At 46.4% G+C, this 8,440-nt stretch overlaps 1 pseudogene; it reads left to right on the forward strand.

Annotated features, from left to right (window-relative positions):
* The first annotated feature begins 4,890 nt into the window (after nucleotides 1–4,890).
* LOC142500770 (U2 spliceosomal RNA) lies at nucleotides 4,891–5,067 on the forward strand (annotated as a pseudogene).
* Nucleotides 5,068–8,440: the final 3,373 nt, after the last annotated feature.

The following is an 8,440-nucleotide window of genomic DNA, read 5'->3' on the forward strand; positions in this document are numbered from 1 at the left end:
AGGTCGAGGCTGATCATCGTTTGAGAGTGACACTGAAGTTCGTGATGGAACAGATTTTGAAAAGTGCGTTGAAGGTCGGCTACAACCAGCTGTTTTGCGTCCAGGATTTCCCCAAACAGGGGTACTACGACATTACTTTCAACCATCCCGAGGACGCTATGAACACCTATGAGAGGAGTAAAGCTCTAAAAGAAGATGTGCGGTTCCTGGGCGTTAAGATCCAACCATCTTTCATGTTGGAAGAGAGACCTATTTCTGTGCACATGTTCAATCCCTTTTTTCCTACTGCGGACATTAGGATGTTTCTGTACAAATACTGCAGCACAGTACGGGGAGGATACGACCAAAAGAATGCCTATGGGGTGTTCAACGGCAAGCGGAAATTCTGGGTCTGCTTCAAGCCAGATGACGGCTATGTTGGAGGGGTAAAGCTGCCGCCCCCGAGTTTCTCCATAGGAAATGATCGGGGCTTCCTGTGGTACCCGGGGCAACCCCAGTTTTGCAGAAAATGTCACGTGTATGGACACACTAGTGAAAATTGCACGAACCAAGAGTTCTATTGCAAAAAGTGCAAGAGAGAGGGCCACTCAACAGAGAACTGTCAGATGGAGCGCACCTGCGATTTGTGTGGAGATACAGAACACATGGCAAGGCAGTGCCCGCGTCGAACCTATGCCAATGCAGCAAAACCAGAAGCAACAAGAGACATGGGTCCTGTAGTCGCATTAGAGGAAGTGTTCCCGACAGAGATCTCCCCGGCGGCATCTCCAGAGGCAGAGGAGAATGCAGGAGGCCTGGAGGAGATAGGAACCGATCTGGAAAGCGAGTCAGAGCTTGATCCTGGAAGACAGGCTGCAGAGAGGGAGGAAGCCCTCGTGAGGCAGGCGGCTGAAGGAGAGCAGAGCAAGGAAGAGGAGATGGATGTTCAGCCCTCCCAAAAGACGAACAGGAAAAGACCTGCTGAAAAGGGAGTAAAGGCAATAGCAGAAACCGAGACCAAGGCAAGATGCGAGGGAATAGAGGAGATAGTCAGTGAAAGTGACGTAGTCTCCTCTCAGCAGATTGAGGAATTCTCATCTGATTCAGAAAGGTCTGGGTATCCTTCCCCAGGTTCGGCAGGTACTGTAAATGAAATAGGAACAGATCAATCCTTCCTAGAGGATGGAGCGGTATCCAACCTAAGTGATACAACTATGATGGATAGATCACGTGAGTTGAAGTCATGACGGTGAAAATATATCCTTTGCATTATTATGATTAATATAGTTTCCTTGAATGTACGAAGCGTGGGGGGAATTGCTCGCAGGGCTATGATCCTGGACTTCTTGAGACATTCTAAAGGGGACATTTTTTGTTTACAGGAGTGTGCCATAAACTCCCCTCCTGGAGATAAGGAGTGGGGTTGGGGACCAGCAGTATGGTCTCCCGGGAGTTCCTGTAAGAACGATGGCGTGGGGATCTTATTTAAAAGCCCAAAAGCCAACATTAAGGATGTATTAGCTATAGAGCCGGGGAGGCTGCTATTGGTAGTGGTGGAGGTGGGGGGGTGTGTGTTCCGGATTTTCAATGTATACATGCCTCCACATAGGAGCAAGCGCGGGGAGCTAATAGAGAAATTGAAGCTTTTTCTACCGGGAACAATGCCTACTGTGGTTATTGGGGATTTCAATTGCACGGTGGTGGGGGGTGATAGGGAGGGGGTGGGTGAGAGTGTAGGGGTGGATAGCACGGGGGTTTTGTTAAAAAATGTTGTTATAGATTTTAAGTTGTGTGACCAGGGCAAAAAGTTTTTGCGTAACGAAGAGCGTTTTACTTGGTTTAGTGACAAAGGGACGGCCAGGTCGCGTATTGATTATTTTTTTACACAGGGGCTAAAGGTGAACACAATGACCCAGAAAAGGGTTGCGTTCACGGATCATGTATGGATGGAGGGAAATATATGCTTAGGAAAGAGAGAAGTGCATGGGAGGAATGTATGGAAGTTGAATGTGAGCTTGCTTGAGGATGAACGGGTGCGAAAGAGGTATGAATGGTTGTATACAAGGTTGAGAATGCAGAAGGATGAATATGAGGACCTGACTGAATGGTGGGAGATGGTGAAAATGGAGTCTAAAGTTTTTTTCATTAAGAGAGGATGTGAGAGGAAAAGGAAGGAGAGAGAGGAGTATGAAAGGTGGCATTTGCGACTCAATTTTTTGTATAGATTGAGGAATTTTGGGGAGGAGATAGATTTAGAGATAGAAGAGGCTAGGAAGAAGATAAAAGGGATGCTTGAAAAGAAGGGGAAAGAAATAATCTTTCAAGCTAGGATAGAAAGGGCAGAGCAGGGGGAAAGGTGCACGCGCTTCTTTTTTAAGAAGGCGTATGGAAGGCAGGAACAAATGAGGGGTGTAAGAGACGCGAATGGGACGGAGGTGAGCGAAAGAAGAAGAATGTTGGAAACGATTGAAGAGTTTTATAGGGATTTGTATGAAGTGAAAGGAAGGGATGAGAGTTTTGAGGTGGATGTCTTGAATGCATTAGAGAGGGCTTTGGAGAAGGAAGATCAGGAGGTATTAGAACAAGAAATTAAACTAGGCGAATTGGAAGAGGCCCTGAAAAATGGGAAGAAAAATAAGACCCCTGGAAGTGACGGCTTGCCTTATGAGTTTTACCAGACTTTCTGGGGGATCCTGAGTAAGGACTTTCTGGAGGTGTGTGTTGCTTGTCTTGGGAAAGCAGAACTTCCCAAATCAATGAGAGAGGGTATAGTGACGTTAATCTTTAAAAAGGGAGACAGATCGGCACTTTCAAACTGGCGGCCGATCACGTTACTTAACTCAGACTATAAACTTATAGCCAAAGTTTTAGCCAATAGAGTTAAAATTGTTTTAGATCAAATTATTGGGGAGGAGCAGGTGTGTGCAGTGCCGGGTAGACAGATTGGGGAGAATTTGGCCTTGCTAAGAGATGTGATTTATGATTGTGGGGAAAGGAAGCAAGCCTTAGTAGTAACAACTCTGGATTTTGAGAAAGCATACGACAGGGTTTCCCATGATTTCTTGTATCATGTGCTTGAGAGAATGGGGATCCCTGGACGGTTTTTGGGGTTTATAAAAGTATTATATAAGAACGCCTTTAGTCGGATTCAGGTTGATGGCTTCCTTACAAAACAAATAAGTGTTAGGTCTGGCGTGAGACAGGGGTGCCCTTTCTCCCCAGTCGTGTTTATCTGTGCTCTGGAACCGCTTGTACGTTTGTTGAATCGGGACAAAGTTATTAGAGGGATAGAGATTCCGGGTAGCAGAGGCCGGAGTTTGAAAATTCTAGCATACATGGATGATGTGACTTTGGTTTGTAAGTCGTCTGTCGCCCTAAAGAGAGCTCTTTTTCAGACAGAGATTTTCTGTCAAGCCTCAGCTTTTAAGATCAATAGAGCCAAGAGTAATGTTAAGGCATTTGGTGAGGTAGAAGGGTTGGGGGAACTGAAAATTCCCATAGTTGAGGGACCCCTGGAGGTTTTGGGCCTCGTTTTTGATAGTGAACTAAAAGGGACGCAGAACTGGATTAACCTAGAGGCAAAATTGAGCAAGAAAATAAGTTTATGGTCAATGAGAGCTTTGTCTCTGGAGGGGAGGAATCTGATAATTAAGTCAGTGTTACTCCCCAGTATTTTATATATCGGCCTGATTTTCCCTCCAACGAGTGTTTGGCTGCGAAAGGTGTGGAGGATGTTGTGCACCTTTTTTTGGGGTTCCAAGGAAGAAAAGTTGAGAAGATGTAGGGTAGTGAAATCAAGAGAAAATGGGGGGAAGGACCTTCCTGACCTGGAAGTGTTCTTGTACTTAAATTATATTAGTTTTTATATAGGTAGAGTAGATAAGATAGAGCTTCTGTGCGCAAATTTTTGTGGGTATATGATGAGGGGAATGTGCAGAAGACTCTGGGGAGTTAGATATGACCTCACGAAACCAGTTTGTTTCAAACCATCACGTTTCTATACCATTATAGAGACGTATATTGTAAAATTTGAATTGCAAATGCTAGGAATGGAGGTATGGAAGTCTAGGAAGAAAGTGACGAAAGTGTTGAAAGCGAGGGAGAGTATGGAGATGATCGGGGGACTGAATGGAGACCAAATGAGGAAGGGATGGAAGATGGTGAATGAGAAGTACCTATTTAATGAGCAAAAGGATGTGGCTTGGATGACAGCGTGGATGTGCCTCCCGGTGCGTGAGGTGCAAAAGAGGCGGGACCTGGCTGTAACAGACAGGTGCCCGAGAGAATGTTGTGAGAAAGTGGAGAGCGTGGTCCATCTCCTCTGGGACTGTTCTTTTGCGAGGGCAGTCTGGAGGAAGATTGGCCCACTATTCAAAGAAGTTACGCTCTTGAAAAGTTTGAGTTTGGAGAGAATGTTGTATGGATTAGGAGAGTATGAGAGTGGAAGGGAGAGAATTGCGTGGCAAATGATTAATTGTGTGAAAGAAGCTTTATGGCAAGTGAGGAATATTTTGGTGGGAAAGAAGGATGAGGTGAATGTGAGTGAATGTATTAAACTGATCAAAAGCAGGATGTATGTGTACTACAGGATGGACAAGAGAGCAAACAGAGTCCAGGCTGACCTCTGGAACTTTGAGGTTTGGAATACTTTGGTGAGATGATTTTTTGAGAAGAATAGATACAAAAGTTTTTGTTTCTATGGTTCATTGCTCAATAAATATAATTTAATGTAAATAAGTAAGTAGAATATGTGGGGATACCTATAGGGGGTGATGATATGTGTTTTTTGTAACAAGTATGGAATTTCGTGAAAGTTATGTTTGGGGTTTTTGTATGTAGGGGTGGTTTTTTGTTTTTCGAAAAGTCTTTCTTTTTTCTGTATATACTTGAATGTTGATTGACAATAAAGATTTAACTTTCAAAACAAAAAAAAAATCTGTTCTTATCAGTTTAATATCTGATACGTCCCCTATCTGGGGACCATATATTAAATGGATTTTTAGAACAGGGAGATGGAAGAAGAGCTTGCTCTGTCCACTCCACGCATTGACCTGGTATTGCAGTACCTCCAGGACCGGTGCACTTCCCTTTGGGGATATTTGGCTTGTATCAAAAAATAGAAACAAATCACTGTCTGACAGAAAAAAAACAAACATGCATTTTTGGCTCTTTCTTTTGCAAAGAAAGAAGAAGATGAAGAAATGACGACAAAATAAAGCCTCCTTCTTTTTGCTGTGTCTTGTTTGCTCTTTTGCGTGGCTTCTTACTTTCTTTTCTTTTCAGCTCCTCCTCGCATGGAGCAGGAGTGCCGCCTGCTGCCTAGCCTAATTCAGTCCGAACGAGCAGATGCCTAAGAAACTCCTGTTGAAGCTGTATCCAAATAGCCTGCATAGCAAACACTGCAGCAGCAAGCAGCAAGCAGCAAATGCCTTGACTTGCTGGCTTCTTGTCACAATGGCTGGCTGGCTGGCTGGCTGGCTGGCTAAAATGACCTGAACTGAAAAGCCCAGCCACTGGCTGCTTGCTTGCTGCCTGAGTTTCATGGCAGCCCAGACGAGTCGGCTAGCAGAGAAAAAGTGGGCGGTTCCTATGCAAATAAGCAGACGAAGCCTGGTGCCGGAAAAAGAACTGGAAGCATGTGCCTTTTTGGCTGTTTGCTGGCCTTGCGGGCCCCCCGGCAGTGTGTGCGGCTGCTTTTCTTTACTCCATACAAAGTCTTTGGCTTTTGCATCCGTCGTCGTCGTCGCCGCCGCTGCTGCATAGACTCCCCGGGGCTGTGTCGGGAGGAGCGGAGGGACTGGAGGCAGGCCTGCTGGGGGAGGAGGCGAGCGGGCAGCCAGCGGCTCCCTCTGCCCTTCTCCCTAAAGCGTAGCGCCCCCGGCCGTCGGGCGGCGCTCAGGCGGGGGCCCATTTCTGGTTATCGCTTCTCGGCCTTTTGGCTAAGACCAAGTGTCTGAAACCAGAAGGCCATCAGAGAGAGGGAAGGGCCGGCACCTTTGCCTTGTGACATCGCCCCAGGGCTTAAGTCACATGCTGCTTTCGGGGTGCCGCACCTAAGCTCTTCGGGAAGGCGAGGACGTCAACGATGGCTGCGGGAGCGAGCCTGAGGAACACGCTGCGGTTCCAGGTCGTGGAGACGGAGAGAGATCGAGTGGGTCTTACCTTTTTCGTGGAGAAGGTGCTGAGAGAGATCGTGGGGCTGGATGCGGCAAAGATCTTCTGCTTGCAGGATTTCCCGAGGCAAGGAATATTCGATCTGACCCTTTGCGAAGAAGGTGACTGCCTGAACGTCTTGCAGAGATGTAAGGAGGCTGCAGGAGAGCCCAATATGCGTGGGATCAGCATTGCACCAAGCTATATGATGGATGAGAGATCGGTGGTTGTTCACATGTACAACCCGTACATCTTGAAGGAAGATATCATTTTCTTTTTGAAAAGATACTGTACGGTGGTAAGAGGAGGCATTGAGATGAAGAACCCGTACAACATGTTCAATGCCAAAAGGCGGTTTTGGGTGCGCTTCAGGCCAGATGCATCATGTGTTGGAGGCGTAATGCACCCCCCGGCTAGTTTCAGCATCGGTGGAAACAGGGGTTTCCTCAATTACCCTGGACAGCCGACCTATTGTAGGAACTGCTTCAAATATGGCCACACAAGAGTCGACTGTGAAAAAATAGGGGCAGTGTGCCGTAATTGCGGAGAGGAGGGACATATGGCATCCCACTGCAGTGTCCCTAAGAAATGTGACTTATGTGGGGAAGGAGGCCATCTTTTCCGCCAGTGCCCGCAAAAGAGCTATGCACGGGCGGCAAGGGGGGGAACGGATATGAAGGACACTGTCCAAAAAGGGGGAATGGACAGTTCTTGGGGGGGACAGCCAACGGAGACCCAAAAGAGGGAGGAAGAGCTTTTTGTAGAAGCAATAACCCGAAGTTTTGAGGTGGGGGGGGGAGATGGATTGGGAGTTCTCACCCAGGGGTCAGTAACAGATCTTTTGGGGGCAGCACAGCCGAGTTGGGGGGATCAAATGGAGGTACAGGAGGTGCAGAGTGTGGGGGTTTTGACCCAGGAAGAGCAGGGGGAGGGAATGGAGGTAACTGTGGGGGGAAAAAAAGCTCAAAAACGTAAGCAAGAGGTAGATGTAACGGAGGGTAGACAAGTAGAGATAAAGGGGGAGGGCCCGAGGGAGAAAATAGAGAAAACACCCGAAGGGGAAGCTGCTGAAGAGAGAAGTCAGAAGGTTTTATTAGAGAAAATGGAAGAGTTTCAGAAAGCAGTTGGAGATGTGGATTTTTGGGTGTGGGTGTTTAGAAAACAACATGTTGGGAGCAAGGATGCGCAAATTACAGAGAGACTAGATAAATTGATGTGTCAAAGGAAAAATATGTCTAAAGAGGCGTATGAGCAAAGCAAAAAAGGAGAGGTACAGTGGCTGGAAATTAGAGATGGGAAAAGAGTATACAAGGGGAGAGAGGGGGAAGAGTGGATGGAATTTGAGCAAGATATGGGTATTTGTGAGGGGGAGGAAACTTGTGGCCTGGGGAGCTCTCCAGAGGTAACAACAGTCCTCAAGGGAAGAGAGGAGGAAAGGGAGCTTTTTGGAGAACTGGAGGATATTAGTGAGGAGGAGGAAGTAAAAGTGCTGGGAAGGCCCCGTAAGGTGACCCTTGTAAGCCTGACAGAGGTGACAGTGGTGGAGGAGACCCCGGAAAGTATTATGCAAGACGAAAGGGAGAAAGAGGAGAGTGAGTTTAAGGGATACCCGGGTGTTGTGGAAACACAAACTCAGGGAATAACACCTACAATGGCGGGGAGTAGTGGCAGTGATTGGGGAGAGATCTCCTCATCTGAAAGTGAAAGAAGTGGAGAGCAAAAGAAGGTTAAGGGACACCTAAATAAAGAGGGAAAAGCGGGGGAGACAACAAGTATGCCAAAACGGAAAGTGGGAGGGACAAGTAGGAGTGAGAGTGAAGGAGGAGCAGCTTCAGTGGCAGAAAGATCAGAGAGTGAAGGAAGTGGGGTGCAAGAAAAGGATAAGGGACGCCCAAGTAAAAAGGAAGAAAGGGACTCTGTGTTTAAAGAAAGCTGGGATATGGGGAGAAAAAGGGAATATTTAGACAAGAAATTAAAGGAGGTTGAGGAGAAAATAGGAGAGGCAAAGGTGTGGTATGGGATGATACATAAGGCAAACCCTCATGGGGGGATAGACCAAATAATAGGGGAACTAGAGAAGATACTTTCACGGAAGGAAAAGATGTCGCCAAAGGAGTTTGAGGTAGAAATTGAAAGATATAGGAAGATGTTAGAGAGACAAATAGCAAGCAACGAGAAAAGTAAAAGGCAGGCTGAACTAAGGAAGATGTAAGTGAAATTATGCAATATATGTCTGATTGGTGGAAAAGTTAAATTGAAAATGTTGATTTGTGTATGTACAAAATTTATTTGTCTTGTAAAAATGTGA

This window comes from Ascaphus truei, chromosome 7, assembly GCF_040206685.1.
Source record: "Ascaphus truei isolate aAscTru1 chromosome 7, aAscTru1.hap1, whole genome shotgun sequence".
NCBI classification, from domain to species: domain Eukaryota; kingdom Metazoa; phylum Chordata; class Amphibia; order Anura; family Ascaphidae; genus Ascaphus; species Ascaphus truei.